At 37.4% G+C, this 16,749-nt stretch overlaps 1 long non-coding RNA gene across 1 annotated transcript in view; it reads left to right on the top strand.

Moving 5' to 3' along the window:
• Positions 1 to 2,187: 2,187 nt before the first annotated feature.
• The window catches only part of LOC133269874 (uncharacterized), a 66,876-nt gene continuing 52,314 nt past the window's right edge, over positions 2,188 to 16,749 (top strand). The window contains exon 1 of the long non-coding RNA XR_009743582.1: positions 2,188 to 2,572. This is a non-coding gene — a long non-coding RNA (uncharacterized LOC133269874). The remainder of the gene's footprint in view (positions 2,573 to 16,749) is intronic.

Raw genomic sequence — 16,749 nt, 5'->3', positions numbered from 1 at the left:
CGTTGTTTTTGAATGACGTGTGTGTTCATGTAGCTACCAAACCGGCAGCTGATGAAGATGTAGCAGGTGTTGGAAGATGTACGGGAGGCTCAGTTCAGGGTGAAATATCCCAGGGTATTACACTGAGGAAGGCCTAACCAGTCATTTTTGAAATCGAATATGACTGTGCTCAGGAACCTGTCACGTGGTCCTTGGTGGGACCTCAGACCATTCTTTTCACAGCACAGTATCCCTGGTCTCCATTTTGCAGTGGTATTTGTGTGCTGGGTAGGGTATACATTACCAGGCAGGAAAACGTGTACTCCACAGCCTTTTGGTGATACGGCTTCATGGCCACATTGTCATTTGCAAGGGGCAGGTACAGCTCTTTTTCACTCTACACTAACTCAGGGGATCTGCCTGGTATGTATTTCCCCAGCAATTTTTTACTCAGTTTAGTGACAACAGTTTGCTCAAAACAGAAGGGAACAGGTGCAGAATGCTTTAGATTTTGTAATAAATTATTTTTTTAATATATGAAAACTATTAATTGTAAATATATTTATGATTGAAAGTTGTTTGGGTTTTTTTCCCTACATGATGCCAGGCATTTACATAAGCTAAAAAGTACAGTCCTATGGATATCTCTGTCTTTAAGAGCTGGTATTCCATTTGACATGAATGAGATACTCTGGAATTAGACAGGACCAGTGCTGAATGCAGTGTCCTGGTTCTTTAAAACGCATTGGGTAGTCTAGAGGTATTCTGCCACACAGGATGAGTTACACTGAATAACCCTTATTTCCTTTCCTGCTTGTCTGCCTGTTTTCTTGTTGGACTGGAAGAATTTTGAAAGGCACTGGATGCTTGGCATTTTTTGTATGAGTGTAATTAAATTGTCAAACATGCAGAAAAGGTTGCTTTGAAACACTATAAAGTGACCATTGGCAAGTTTCAAAATAACTGACATGCGGAGTTTTTAACATGGCGTTTTGAAGTTGCTGATAAAGTGATTATTTATGGAATGGGTAGGGAGGCTTCTCTGAATTGATAGGTTCTGCCCGGTTAAAATACTGGTTTTGATGTTATGTCTCTGATTTAGCAGTCTGAACTGTTTTTAAAAACCCTACGTTTTATAAATCTAATTTTATTGCCATGTGAAATATTTTCTGGTAATCTTCAACCTTTACAGCTTAAAATTCCCTTGGAACAATCCAACCCACCCACCCTAAGGCAAGTATACCCATACACATACGCATCTTTCTGCAACCTGCTTGAGATGAAGTTAAGATTGGCTTAAATAGAAGGAGAAAAGTGTTTTAAAGCTGAAGTCTTACATATAGGCTGAGCTTATACAATACTTATACGAATGCAGAATCATTAGCTTTTCATATAATAATGCATTGCTTCCTGAAAGTCCAACAGAGTGTAAATGTGAGGATATTTTGTCAAACAGCTTCATTGACTGTGTCTTTCTGAATAAATTCTTAAGCTCCATGTCATAGAAAATAAAAACACCCACCTTTTTGTGCAAGTAAAATCTCCTCATTGAAATATAAAACTGCTGCAAGACTGAAATGAGTATCTGCTGCTTCTTATGCCAGATAATTGGCTATCTACTTGCTCTAGCACAATTTTCTGTTGGAGACACTAACTCCATTTCCAGTCACTGCTGAGAACTGATTTCTGATGGAAAAACTGCTGAAGCATTTGCACTAAATTGCTCTGTTTCTTAATACCTAGAATATTTGAGCAAAGATGCATGTTATATATTCAAACTGTTTTGTTTCTCCATGTATTACGAGAATTCAAAGGAAGGCAGAGCAAGAATTATTTACCTTAGAGAATTGGAATCCTGTTTTACTGCTGAAGTCTTATTGCTGTGTTGTCCAACAGCAGACTAGATGAGATTTCAAAATTAAAATCAATACTCCTAAATTTGCATAGGATTACTGCCTATGTATGTGAAACCTAAAACATTTTTCTCTAGCACAACCAGAACAATTTACTGATTTTTTTATTTTTTTTTTTTTCCCTGCCCTCCCTCTCCAGGGTGAAAGAAGATCTGTGTAAAAAGTAAAGTGCTAGCAGATAAAGAGTTAAACTGAAGGCAGGCTCACTGGTTTGTTGAGATCTGTCAGAGTCTGAGTGGCTGACTACATATCTGTCTCAGGAACAATAGCTACCTGTATTCTGCACGGACTGTTGGGCAGGCACTAGCAATATGGAGAAGGTCTGCCTCTCTTAGAGGCTTTTCAGTGGGAATCCCTAATGACAGCCCTACTTCTCATTGGGAGGGGGGAGGACTCTTGTCTACTTCGTTGATGAGGGACAGAGCTTTGATCATTTTCATTCAGCCTTGACTTGGCCTGAGGTTTAGGTTCCCAGTCCTGAAGTCAGCAGGCTCTCTTCTCACACATGCACGCACACACATTCACACACACCCCTTTGCTGGTCTGTGCAGGCAGATTAGTGTCACGGCTGTAACTGAGGCACAGAGCAATAAACATAGCAGAACCAATCTCCATGGTGGCAAGAGGGGGCACTGGAGGTGACAACAATGGAGAAGGATCTTTCTTCTGACAAGTTTTAGGTAAGAGAGAATATTTATACCCTCAGCCAAGTATTTTATAGCCTTCTAAATAAGTTGGAAATTGTTAGGTTGCAAACGTGCCTTGTTATAGAAATATTTGAGTTTACTGCTGTATCCAGGCTGTTACTAGCTTTTACAACCTGTAATTGCTGTGCTTTGTGTTATGAGAATGTTTGCAGAAAGCAGGCAGGGTTTTTCCATGGAAGTACTAGCTACTATAGTTACCTTCTTAAAAATACAATATTTCTAACATTTGCATTTTTAAAATTAACCATGAAGCTTCATTTTTGCCTATGTTAAAATTATGCTTAGGTATAGTAAATATCCATATCTGGTAAAATGTTGTGTAGCTGATAGCATACATGCAATATTAAAACAGTGCTCCCTCAACCCTAATTCGTAATTATTTTTACACCCTTAACTGCATTGGGGTCAGAGAGTTTTAAAAATTAATGAGGTTCCCTGCTGAGTTCAAATAGTATAATCTACATGAGTTGTTTCTGCAGAGGGCTGAAATTACTTCTGCGTATTTTTAATTAGGTTTAGAAATTTTGCTTAAATATATTGCTTTCAAACACTTTCTTTTAAATGTCAGTTTATGCAACCTGCAGTAAGAAAGGAACAACGATCCATTTATAATAATGACGAATTGAGTGAGAGAAATACAGGACATACAGTGACAATACAACACAAACATTTGCTGGATGCGTTTTTTGATTTCTTATGTTAGATCTGTGTTAGATTGCTGAAGCTGTGATCAGCTTCACCTGCTTACAAATAAATACTGCTCTAGGGAAAGGAAAAACAACAATACTTAATGCTTTGTGTAAGATTGGAGTAATAGGTTACCGATGTGTTTGGAACGTTAAGAAGAATTGGTGGAGCACTTGAAAATATATATAAAAAGAGAATAGCAGCAGTGTGAAAAGAGGCAGTAAAAATGAAATAACGTGCTATCCTTTTTCCTGGAAGCGCGAGACAGATAGTATCATCAGTGCTCCTGGAAAGTAGAATTTGCTGAATATCTCAAATGGAAGGACTAGGAAGAAAGGGGGAGGGAGATGTTTACTATGAGATTTCCATATTGAAATGATGACAAAGTTTCATATCAAAAGATTTAAAACATTGTTTATAATTTATTCTAATCTACAGTGCATTATGTTTAAATGGTAAGCGTTTTAAAGCTGAATGTAATGTAATCAGCAATAAGGACGCGCCTACCATTTGCAAGACGGACTCTGAGCTTCCTGTGATATATTGTTATGTAAATATGGTGCAGCAAGGAAAAGCAGCACTATGGAGATTCAATTTACTTTGAAAGTTGTTCATTATGGAAGGGATGAATGTTATTTATTGGATGTGAATCAAAGGCTAGAAATGACTTTTTCACTGTGAAGTCTATTGTGATGGGTGCAGCGTGATCTAATCTTTTTAATTTTGGCTTTCACACCAGTGGAGATGAAAAGAGATCTGAGCTCATTTATTGGTTGCTAAGTCTTACTGGAGGCCTAAGTACCATTCTTGGTTGCTATGGCCAATCTGACCTCAATCTATGAAGTTTTAGAGACTTAAGCAATCCCTTTTTTATTTAGGAGCATGTACCTTGATTTATGTCCAAAATTGTGCCCGAATGTCTTTGTCTACAAGTGATAAATGGTGGTGTACAATTCATCAGTTCTTACAAGTAAACACTGCTGTCCCACTAAAAATATGTTTTGTTCTGAGTTAATGGTATGGAACAAGCCAGTCTCCACAAACAGCTATCTTTTATTGTAGAGAGCCACTGAAACTTGGAGCAAAGTGAAGGAAATTGGCATTCATCTTCACTGCCATTAGCATTTCATTTGTGCTCTCTGGTGATGAGACTGTATGTCAATTGACAATGAAAGGCCAGCATTGTGTTTCCTTGCTTGAATATATAATCGATCAATTATGAATTTATTTATTCTGTAGAGATAGTAAAAAGTCAGGATTTCTTACGCAGTTTGCCTTCATTATTACTAACTGTAAAAGTATTTGCAGCCAAATAAACTGTGGCTTGGCTGTAGGAAATTCCCGGTTTCTCAGGCAAGTTCCTTGTATTCAAGTCATATCACATATTTTTTATTACCAGGCATGTACTACTTGTGTGGTTCTTAATGGTGCTTAGTCTCTCATGTATATTAGAATTTCATTCAGAAGGAGCTGTTCTAAGAGGTAATTGGGAATACAGAATGGTTTTTATAATATGAGCAGTAATAATTTTGTTGCATTGAAATTGCTGGGAGTCACTCAGGCTGTACCTACACCAAGCACATGTAATACTGAATACACAATAGCACAAGCAAAATCTTTTCCTGGTTTCTTTGCTGGTTTTGTTTTATTTTAGTTTTGTTTTGTTTTTAAATAGACTAATAATAAATAAAACTATATGGAGCTGGATGTTAATATGGCTTCTACTAAAGTGGCTAACATAGATTTACCAGTCCATAGAGGCAAAAGTCATCAATTGTTGATCTTAGGACTTGATAGTATAACAAACGTATTGTTTAAAAACCCAAATTCTTGCTTTTAAAAAAGGTAAGGAATAGGTTGCTGTAATAGAGTTCAGTACAGCTAAGCACATGCGGAGCAAAAATAATTCTTCATTGTATGCATGCTTAAGCTAGTGTCCTAGAAATAAAAGCAGTATTTCCTGAAGCCTGTTTTTTTCTTAGCTTATTTTTATTAATAGGCTATGGTGAGATATTTTAATTGAGCCCATTGAGACAATTTTTAGTCTACCTCAGGTGGATCTTTAAAATTTGATTCAATAGTGGTAACAGATTTTCCCAGTATACTCTGTAGATGGTAATTGCTACTGGAATAAATTCTCAAGGAGATGGAATTTACAAAGGTTTCTGGAACCACTGAGCTGCTTTTCAGCATCAGATTGATAGCAAAATTTGCAGAGGCAGTTCTTTGGGGTTACTTCACAATAGTGCGACTGTTTCAGGGCTTTTTATTAGTAGCTTTTGCTAAAACTGGTTTGAAATGCTACTTACAGAACTAACCTGAATGTTCTACTTGTGCAGGTGCTTTGTAATAGTCCATGCTCATCTACTGGCTGCTTTATACAATAAGAAACTGTTAAACCAGTTCTGCACACTTGGAAGCAGATCTTTTGATTTTCTCTCTTTTTTTTTTTTTTTAATTTAAGCACTACCAAAGAAAAATACCTTTTTTTTAAAAAAAAAAAAAAAGTTTATGAAAGAGAAATATCTTAGAAAAACTTGTAAAAATACTAATGAGTAGTAATTTGTTGTGAGTGTGATGGTATTTCAGTGTTAACTATTTGTTTCTACAAATGTAAGGAAAATAATAGCTAACTCTTTAATCTGATGAAAATTTTAATTGGGTAGCACAATGATTAAAGTTTTGTTGAAGGGTGTATTTCTTCTGTAGGTCTTTTTCACACCTGCATTTAAGTTAACTGGTTTCTGCATGCACAGACAGAAACTGCTTTAGGTGTAAGGGTTTATAGGAACAGGACACAAAGTATGCCCTTGTTCTTGTTATATTTTAGTCTTCTATAATGCAAGTGTGATAACTGACATTCCCACTTCAGAGCTCAGAAAGTGTACTTAAGAGAATGCAAATAGACTATCTCTGTAGTTCAGTAGTGCAACAGTGTTGATTAACTGGCAAAAATGTCACCAGCACCTAGGTGGAGTACCAAAGTGAGAAAGAAACATCACTGCATTTTTTGGGAGTCCCTTCAGCTTATTAATCAGGTTTCCTTCACTGATATTGCAATTTTAAGTTTTGTAGCAGACTTTATGAAACTTAATATTAGTGAGATCCATCAAATTGCACATTGTTGCAGCAAAATAGGAAGTATTTATAAGCTTATTTTAATCAGTGGTCATCTGTAAATAAAGTTAATCATTATTCTTTATTGTAAGCCGCTGCCTTATTGGCTAATTTATAGTCCAGGTTTTGAAATAAGGGTATAACAGTGGAGGAACCTGCACAGTTTTGCATGTAATCTTGCCAATAACGTGTACAGATTTTTTAATATATATTCACTGTGGAATCCTCTAACATTATTAACTAATAGTATCTTTTGGAAGAGAAGTGGAAGAATAGATGATATTATAATGTACCAATCAGTGCATAATCATAAATCTTAGAGGATTTTTTTTTTCTCCCCCTTGTGTTTTTCATGAGATGTTTGCATGTTCTCTTACATGTGTCCACCTGTGACATGTAAAACCAATTCCCTTAACTTTTTGAATTTTGGATGAAGCCAAAACTGCGTATGTATTTTTGGAAGGTACATTTAGTTTTGACTAAGGTCTTTGTTACACTGTACCAGGTTACAGCAGGTCATACACCAGTAAAACAGCATGGAGGAATTATAAACCAAAGAATTTGTTATTTGCCTTTGAGTTCTCTCGCAGCTTTGGCACAGATCACATGCTGGGGACACCAGAGATGAGATAGTTCCCAGATGAGATCTGGCTTACCCAGCTTACTCTTCCCTCTGGCTGGAAGTGGCAAGCAAGGTATGAGTGGTTCACTGGGGAAAAAGCCTGTGGCTCTTGTTCCTTTCACCTGGGACAGCTGAGTCACCCACCTGAGCACAGGCTGGGGCAATCTCTCCGTCTCTCACAAGTGAACACCATGTATTTGTCTCTACCAGTGTCACTGTCATCAGACATGCATTTATATTTACCTAAGTGATCTAAGGCTACTAATGTGTTCTTACGCTCAATTTCCTGGTATAATTTGCCATACCTCAGAGTCTGTCTGTGGGACTTTTCTTGTTCTCTCTCTTGAGATATCATTTTGACTAAAGTCTCATGGAGGGTGGAAGCAGGTGGTTTTTATTTTACCTGCAGAGGAAGACTTAAGTTTGATGCTGATCAGTAATAGCACAAACACTTTTAACATCTGATGATTGACCCAGGTATCATCAGTGTGCCATCACTCCTCTCAATTGGATGCCTTTCCATCTTTGATACTGTCTGTATATCACTCTACAGTCTAAAGATGCTTGAGAAAAGAGTAATTTGGATTAAATAACCTGTTACTCAGTAGCAGTCTTCCTGTACACTTAATGAGATAGGGGCCCTATCAAAAAGACAAAAAAGGTAGTTGTATGATTAAATGTAGCATCATGAGGTCCAATTCTGAACTCATCATGCAATTTTGATGCTTCTCCTGCTGTTTATTTGATAATTTTGCACCCTCTATCATAATCTTTAAGATTAATTTCTTTGTGTTTATGTGTATATAATTTGTGCATGGTCAGTTTACAGTTTGTGAGAAATACGGCTTTGAATAGCATCCATTTTGTTGAAGTGGCAACCAGAATACACCCTCAAGATTGTCTGAATTTTTTTCCCTGTATTGTTTTATTTGCTGTAAATCAATAGATTCTGCCAGAGCCCAGCTCAGCAAGAGCAATCTGCTTTGTCTCTCTCTATCAATTTCATCATCTTCAATCATCCTGATGATACTATTGACCAATTATATAAAATATTTTCATTCCCCAAACAGGGGGTGATGCATTGTTCTCTTTGCAAAATGCAAGGAAGAAGTAGTTACCATCCCTTCAGCTGGAGATCTTTTGGGGCAGCTGCTCGGTAACGATCTGCTTGACTCTGCTTGAATTGCGGGGTAAGCTGCCTTACACTAAACTAAATACCTCTCCAAAGGGTGTGTACACAGATGATTATGGTGGATCACTTGATGCATGGTCACCTGCTTAGCAGCATAGCGGTTGAGTGCATGAAGGAGCGAGTAAGAGCCTTTGAAGAGTTCAGGTGACCTGGGGCCCGCAATGCCACTGAAAGCGCCTGTCCTGCCTCCTCTTTGTTGTAGAAATGACTTCTAAAGCTTTACTGATCAACTGAAAACTAATCTTTCTTTTCTTCTCCTGGTAGGGTTAGTTTTCAGACAGATCAATCACCTGATCCAACTGTCTGCATGGCTGATCATGCCCTGGTGTCAGCACCAGACAGTGGCTGTAATGCAGTGTGAGGCTGGCGAGGGCCGGTCAGCCCTTTCAGCAGGGGCAGTCCTGAGGCTCCAGCAGGAGCTAAACCAGTGTTTGTGGAAAAGCAGCTCTGGCACACCATACCACCATCCCTCTCGATTTTTTTGCTTTCTGGAGAAAAGCCATGCACCTCAGTGATTTTGAGTCTCAAATAGCACTGTGATTAGGATGCTTTTCTTTGCTACACTTGATTCTTAAAAGGGATCTGGTACGGTGTTTCTTGCTCCAGACTGTCAGTGTCATTTCTTTCACAAAAACACATTTGAATCCATCTGTAGGTCACTCAATTTGACAAAGGTTTTACTCCCTTAAACCTGAATGAGAATGGAGATCCTCTTGAATTGCAGATACAATTCTCAATGCTCTCAGTGTGCCATCCTCTGATTAAACCGCAAGTGCACTACTAAACCTGAGAAGTTACATTTTCCAGAGGCGTCTCTTACCTCTGCAGGTTTTTCTCTAGCCATCAAGGTATTTCCTTTAGCTTCTTTTGCTTTTATTCAGTCTGTTGTTATTGATTACATGGCTTCTAGCCCTCTCGTTTAAAGAGGTAGGAGAAGTTTGCTCTTTCATTTCTTGCTAGTAATTCCTCGAGCACTTCTACAGCATTATCTTTATCTTCTATAGCAGCTGTCATCTTCCTCTGGCCCTGCGGCATCAGAAAATGGTGGCAGCGTATTCATTGCTGATGGCATTGACTTGAATGTGAAGAAATCCATTTTTGTAGTGTTATTCTCATATTTTGGCATTAAATTGTGATTTTTTTCTACATCAACTATACTATATAGGCAGCAGTATGATCTTTACAAATAACTTGTGTAGCAATCTTATTTTCATTGCTTATATTCTTAAAAATAGTAATTCCTGTTATTATGACAAGGCCTTTGCATCTGGGGATGGAGAACTGAGGCCTCCAAAACTTTTAGTTGCCCATCAGCTGGAAACTAGATTAGAAAAATTGACTCATTGTTGGAAACTGAACCGGTCTTCATTTTGCTGTTTAGCGCTGTAGCACTATCCTTGTTTTCTATCACTGATGAAATATGGCAAATTGAAAGAGAGTGAGTGTGATTGGAGAAATTATAAGTTTCTCTGTCAAGTGAAACGATCAGCTCAGCGTGTCTTAGTAGGGTTGTTGCATTGACCCTACCATCCTATAATAGGAATGTTGATTTGAGCAGACTCTGTTCTTCTTTCTATGATGAGAATCCAAATGCACACTTAACATCCAGTGAAATGCACACGGACATTAAAAAAAAAAAAAAAAATCCATAATACTGACTATTATTGCCCAATAAATTATACCTTTGAAAACTTTTATTGAAAAAGAAATTATTTACTAGTAGGTTAAAGTACACAATTTTAGAAAATTGCTTTCTGGAAAAAGGAACTATTAAGTGGTTTGGACACAAAATTTTGCCAACATAAATAAATGTGTACTGATATTGTAGAAAATAATAGTCTCCCTGAGAAGTAACTTGCGATCACTGCTGTGTTCAGCATGTTGCTTCAAAACTGTTGTTGCAAAAACCTGACATTTTTCCTTTCAGTTCATCGCCTTCTATGTCCATGAAATTCACTTAAAAACTAATAATTGTCCATATACATCCTTTATATTTAGAAATCCTTCATAACTCTAGATGTAATAAAAGCCAATTATGCAAATGTATTCTTGCACCGTGGTACATGTTTGGATTGTTGATTTGCTTTAGCATTTCATTAAAAACAATAAGAGTATAGTCACATATTCACGTGACTTGTATATTCACATATTCATGTGTTATTCATGTTTATAGTGTAATCTGTAGACCTACCAACACCCACCAAAACTCCAAATCTGTTGTGTAATGCGTGGTTTGATTTTTCAGTAAGTTCATGTTTCATGTAGAGGTTGAGGCTTCAATACATTGGAAAAATAATTTCTGTTGCTTCTGGATTGCCAAGATATCTGACACACAGTTGGAACATCTCTTGAACAGAAACTGTCTGCAGGGCCTAATAGGTACAAAGGGGAAAATAGTATTCAGGTATTATTGCAGTAGTTCTCAGACATGTAACGACAGTCCACCTTTCTTTGGATTTCCACAGGAAATAAAAAAGAGATTGACACTAGAAAGAGCATTCTCCTTCCTAAATGAACTAATTGAAGTAGACAAATACCATGGACAAAAGGCTTTCCAAGTGTGTCTTTCTACAGTAAAGTTGTTATTACAACGCACTTCTGAATATTCATACTGTCCGCTATGTTTTTCTAAGAAGCAGGGAAAAGGGAGTAAGAATTGGAAAAGTCCCCTGATTAGCAGCCAGGTAACTTTCATTGTGCTGATTACATAGATTGACATCCCTCCATTTCACTGATTTTCCAGCCCTTGTGGGTTTATGAAGACTGAGGTGTGTTCTTCATCCCTGTCCATGTATGCCTCTGTCCGGGAGTGGTGGAAGAAAGGGAAGCAGCTGGGATTTGGTTCAGCCGTTTGCCCAAGTCTGTGCGATATGGTAGAGATGACTTCTATGTTTCATATTATGTGGTTTGCACACAATGGGAGGCCAGCAACATGGACCTTAGCACTGAAGCAGTGCTGCCATTATCCTCTGCTGGCTTGTCTGGCCAGGTTTGGCATTGACTGAATCTGAAGACTTCAGGATAGTGAGGCAGGCGATGCTGCTGCGAGGTTTCCATGGATACCAAAGTGGGAGATGAGAAGCAACTAATAAGAGCTCAACTCAGCCAGCTCCTGGATGGTGATTTAAAAATACGGACTTTTAAAAATAACCCTTTACCTTATTTCCCCGCACCTAATCTTTGTTTCTGAAGAAAGGGATCAGAAAGGCAGTGTGATGCTAGCAGCAATGAATGAGAGCTCTCACTCACTGCTTTCACCTGTTGGCTGTCATGCAAGAGCTGTAAATAGCAGTTTACTAAAACTGGCTGCAGGCTTATAAAGTGTGTAGTAATTGCAATTTTGGACTAGAAGAAAATGTGAAATACATTTTAAAGGTGTACTTCCACTCTTGTTTTCATCCTTGTGAATGCAGTGACTTCAGGGATGGCACAAAGGCACTTTCCAAACCATAAACTTACACTAGATACTAACTCTAGTAGAATGTATGTGTATTTTACTGCATGCAACATACTGTTTGGTATTATGAAGAAGTTTATTATGTATCAGTGAAAAAGTGAATTCTTTGTCAGTCCTCTGTTAAATTGCTTCGATTTTTTTTTTTTTCCGAAAATTGTTTAGGAGCTAGAAAATGAGAATTGTATCATTTTCTTATATATACATATGTATATATATATATATATACACATATGTGTGTATATATATATACATGTGTGTATATATATATATATATACACATACATATATATATAAAACTGAAAAATGGTACCACAGGCCATTGTTTGTGTTAAGGCTGAATTTAGTGCATTCAGTCTCATGCTGAATTGATTTTTGCAGTTGTTATTTTAATATGACTCTTGGATGCTTGTATTAACCTTTAGAATACAGTCTTAAACTCCTGCACTTCACCCTCACTAAAGGAGTACTTCCAGAATTTTAAAGCAAGACAATCTGCTTGTGTAGATAAGTAGAGGCAAAGTGGCTAGTTAAGTAGAGAGAGAAAAGTTGCTTTGCTGGAAAAGGCCATGTGCACCAAGGAGGGGGGGGGCAGGGGAATGGGGGGAGAAGAAGAGCAGAGGAGGGGGGCATTTAAGCTATTTTCTCTGTGCAATTAGTAAACATTTTTTTCTAAAATTTCCCTTGGAAAATTCAGTTATCTTTAGAAAAAAATTACTAAAACTGAAGCTCCACTATAGTGCAAACCAAAGGAATTTTAATTCACCTCTGAATGCAAATCATTGAGGTTGTGCAAGTTTCTGTTACATAGCCATTTCAATTTTTCTCAGACTTTCTGAGGGAGCAGCGAGAGGAAAGGGAATAGGGAAGGACTATCTAAGGCTTATTTTAATTAATAGCCATTTAAGCATGAGCAATTTTCAGCATCTTAGTATTTTCTCCAGTAAAGAAGAAAGTGGTTACTATCTGCCATGAATTTTATTTTTCCCTTTGATGTGCTCTGCATTCCTCCTGGTGATTATAATATACTTAACAGTTGTGCTTGCAGAGTTGCAGATGTAACGCATGCTGATTTGTCCTCCCAGAGGCATGGTAGCTTTGACATGCAATTTTTGAAAAACTGTATTTGTCACTGTTGAAATGCTTCTAAGACTATAAACATCATTAGCTCTTAAAAAAAAACCCAAACCACATCAATTGCTATAGCTTGCTGTGTCTGTGCATATACACAGGTATATGTGTAGAATATTCGTAAAACATTGAGTGTTGCCGTGGTGTCGATACCATAATTTGTAAAAGCACATTTCAGTAGGTTTTTACTGCTGCAAAATAATCACTTTATTCACAATAGCTGTCTTCCTTAGCACTGTGCTGACAAGGACTTGCCTTTTTGAGTACATTAGAGATGCCAGGATAAAAGTAGGGTTATAGTGCTGGCAGTAATGGGAAGCAGGTCACTTTCCAGGGACAGTCAATGAAATTTAGTCTTGTAAGTATGGGAGATCCCCTTGGAACATGATCAAGGCACTTAAGCACTTATTAATTTTTACAGCAAATCATAAGCTTTCCTGGATTGCCTTTTAAATCTGCTACCAAGTGACAGCAGTGGAAATGCTGCCAGAAGGATTGGTAGACATACTATCCATTTGTGGAAAATAAGTGAGACTGTATGTAAGTCTGGGTGTTTTCAGGGTAGCACCCACCACCACAGGCTCTGAATATGATTTATTAAAATATTATTTTTTCTTCTTGTTAGCTAGCCCCGCTGGCACAATTTAAGCTTAAATATAATATTTAATGATGTTTAATAATATTTAGACTAGTCCAGCTGGCATGAGTCACACTAAGTTAAAAAAACGGTAACAGTTTTCATGTAACTTGCTTAGCTCCTAGTGCGATATGTCCTAACACGTCTGTAGAAATGGAATAGTGTTAACTTATGTTAGTACTATTGCAGGGCACTTTCAGGGTGTGGGGAGCAAATGTTACCATTTTCTCTAAATGTTTCTTTTGGAAGAAAGAGTTAGGAAAAAATTTACAGCCTTGGTTCTACTGCTGTCTAGCGTTGTTTTTTTTTAATCCCTCCTTATGAGGTTTCCCTCTATTGCTCTAACAATTTCATTGTTCTTCAGGAATGTTGCCTTCATGAGAGATAGTGCCCATGGGGGAGAGAAACAGAGAGAAAAGAGGGCTTTTAAGTAACTTGAGTTAATCCCATTCGTCCTTCAAATGATTGCTGTTTCAAAGGGGCTATCTACCCTGTGACTATATGGTAGCCACCTATAACCATCTGCAACTCTGTAGTTTGTTTCAGGCTGAGGTCAGGTTTGTACAGCTTTTATTAAAGAATCACTGGCACTACAGGTGGAACCTGTTAGAAGGTCTGTTTCTTTTTTTTTTTTTTTTACTATACGGAATTATGTCTTTAAATGTTTTTTTATCTTTTAGGTTTAAAACATAACTTGCAGTGACAGGGAGGATGGTTTCTTGCCTTAAGAAATGTCACTAACTGAAGCTGCTTTCTACTATTCAATCAATTTTTTCCCTTCTTAATGTCATCTCATTAAAACCATCGTATCTTCCATGTCTCACTAAGTGATTTACTGAATCTGGTGAAATACAGACAAATATGTTTCTTCGGCCATTGGTTCAGTCAAAGAAGTTTGGCTACCATCAGCTCTCTCTAAAGAAATTATGCCTTCTTTTCATCATCCCCTGTCAATTTCCTTTTCATTCATTTTATTCTTACTGGCAGGGCTCCTGGTAAATGAATTTCACCTTTGAGACGTTTTTTATGACTTCTGATCTAGACCCTGAGCCTCCAGCTTTCTTGGGCCTGTATCTGAAGTGGCAGTTTTGGGCAGATTAAGCATATGCTAAAATAAAGAAATCAGTAAGCAGGTTAGACAGCTTTCCATGGTTGTTTTAATGATCACAAATACTGTAGCTAATTTAGATACAGCCATTACTAGTTATAGCTGCCAGCTCAGGAAGAGAGGTACTGACCAAAATGACAGAGTTGACTGATGGAGCAGTCATGAGTCTCCTGGCAGGAGTGTGCCAGCGGAAGAGAGGGAATTTCTTTGAAGAGGAAATTTACTGCTGTGTTCACAACAGGCTGAACAGGTTGAAGTAAGAATTAAGGGAAGAAAAAAAGAGAAGTCTCTCTCTTATAGTACAACCAGTTCAGAGGTGGCTCTTTCCACCAGGATGTGTGAGGAGAAGGTGACCAGAGAATGGCTAATGAATGTCTCTTCTGGCTGCACAGGAAAAGCAAGTTTTACAACTCCAGTAGTGTGAAGCTGGGTTGTGGAACTCAGTGCCATAAGAAATTAAGGTGAACAAAGTTATAAATGAGTTAAAAATGGAATTAGAGAGGTTCATGGAAGAAGGTGAAGGTTTCCATGGCAGCTATTAAACATAACTGTCCAAGATGCAGTCTGCTCATTCAAATTAACTTTAAATCCGTGATTTAACAGAAAGTGGGAGGAGTGTGCCCTAGTTTTAGACTCTTCTTTAACTGCCTCTGAGCCATGGTCAAGGACAGCATTCAGGATAATGGCAGGACTATTCCTGCAAGTTGGGGACCTTGGATTGTTTTCTCCAGAAATAGGAGATACACATTTCAGTGCATATTTCTATAGTTTTTAAAAGTTGCACTGGATGTTGCTTCTTATATTATATTATTCAGGCTCCTGTCTGTTTTAGGTAAGGAGATAATTCACAGATGTTCATTAGGAACTCACAGTGATCAGGGAGGTTGGATCTTTTACTGGAGTCCTCTAGTCTTCGAGGAGCTGTGCAAGTCTTGGGTAGGAATTATGTATTTATTGTTGCACACTCAACTTACAGAATGGATCCAACTGATGCTTCAGTTTTGTATTTCTGGAAACTTCATGCTGCAGTGTTCTCTACTACTTTTCTGATGTCAAAATGATATCATAAGCAGCTTCATTATGTGTCAGACAAGACAGATTTTTGCGTCACACACATAACTGCGTATCAGACAAGATAGACTGAATAGATTCTTCCTCTCTCTCCTTGATAACGATGATGTTTGGGGGTTTTTTGTTGCATTCTTTTTTTTCTTTTTGATTTCATACTGGTACAGATAGAGGAATTTGGTTGAATACAGTCTTATTTAGATTTTGATTTCAGGTAATTAGGGAAGAAAAAAATACCAGAAACTACTTCTTACACAAATTCTTTTTATCTGTACCTTATTGATAAACGGCAGGCTCAGGCATTTTTTCGGAATCAGTATGTTGGCGTGTACTTGAGGCTTATATTCCAGGTTTATGTCAGTATGTTGATTATTTCTGAAAAAAATTTGGCTGGTACATAGTGAATTATACTGTTGAGTTCTTCAGGATTGAAACAAACATTTACAAATACATCACAGTCCTTTTTCCACTGTTCTTTCATTTTTCTATTCTCTGTTTCTGGAAGGAGTAGTAACATAAGACTGGGGAGCTGGTGTGGATGGGATGGAATTTCTGGGAGAGAGATTAATTTCAGTATTGAAAGCAGATAACTATTTGATTTTACTTTAGATTATTAAAATTCTACTTGGGTTTCAAATCCTAGTGTATTTAGTAAAGAAAAAAAGCTAATGTCATTAGCATTTTCATTTATGGATAATTCTGTTTTGCGTTGTCCTTTCCCATGAGTAGTTTTAATATTGGTGCTATCTATTCCAGGACAAGAGAAAGCAAAGATTGCTTTTGGGTTTAGGGTTGGGAATTTACTTAAGCATGAATCCCCGAAGAGCAGAACCACTTGAGTTCTGTTTAGCACTACCTTAATTGGTTGAAATGTTTCAGGAGATAGATATTGTATAAAATATCTTCCATCATTTAGAAATGCATGTGAGATTATTTTAAGAGTATGAATTGTAAGAATTACCTCAGTTACTAGTTCACAATTTTTGAACTGTGGAAAAAAAATGCATAAGTTTTGGGATGAACGTTAGTTCTCTTTATAACTAACTGCAGTATTTTGAGATATGTACATAATTATTACTATATCTATACAGCATAACAACGTTTCAGTGGAATTACCCTGGCTGTATACCTCTT

The sequence above is a fragment of the Pezoporus flaviventris genome, unplaced genomic scaffold (assembly GCF_033815535.1).
Source record: "Pezoporus flaviventris isolate CSIRO_AGI_PZ_B2104156 unplaced genomic scaffold, CSIRO_AGI_Pfla_v1 ptg000016l, whole genome shotgun sequence".
NCBI classification, from domain to species: Eukaryota; Metazoa; Chordata; class Aves; order Psittaciformes; family Psittacidae; genus Pezoporus; species Pezoporus flaviventris.
Note: the sequence above shows the minus strand (reverse complement) of the source record. Positions and strands in the feature narration are given on the sequence as shown.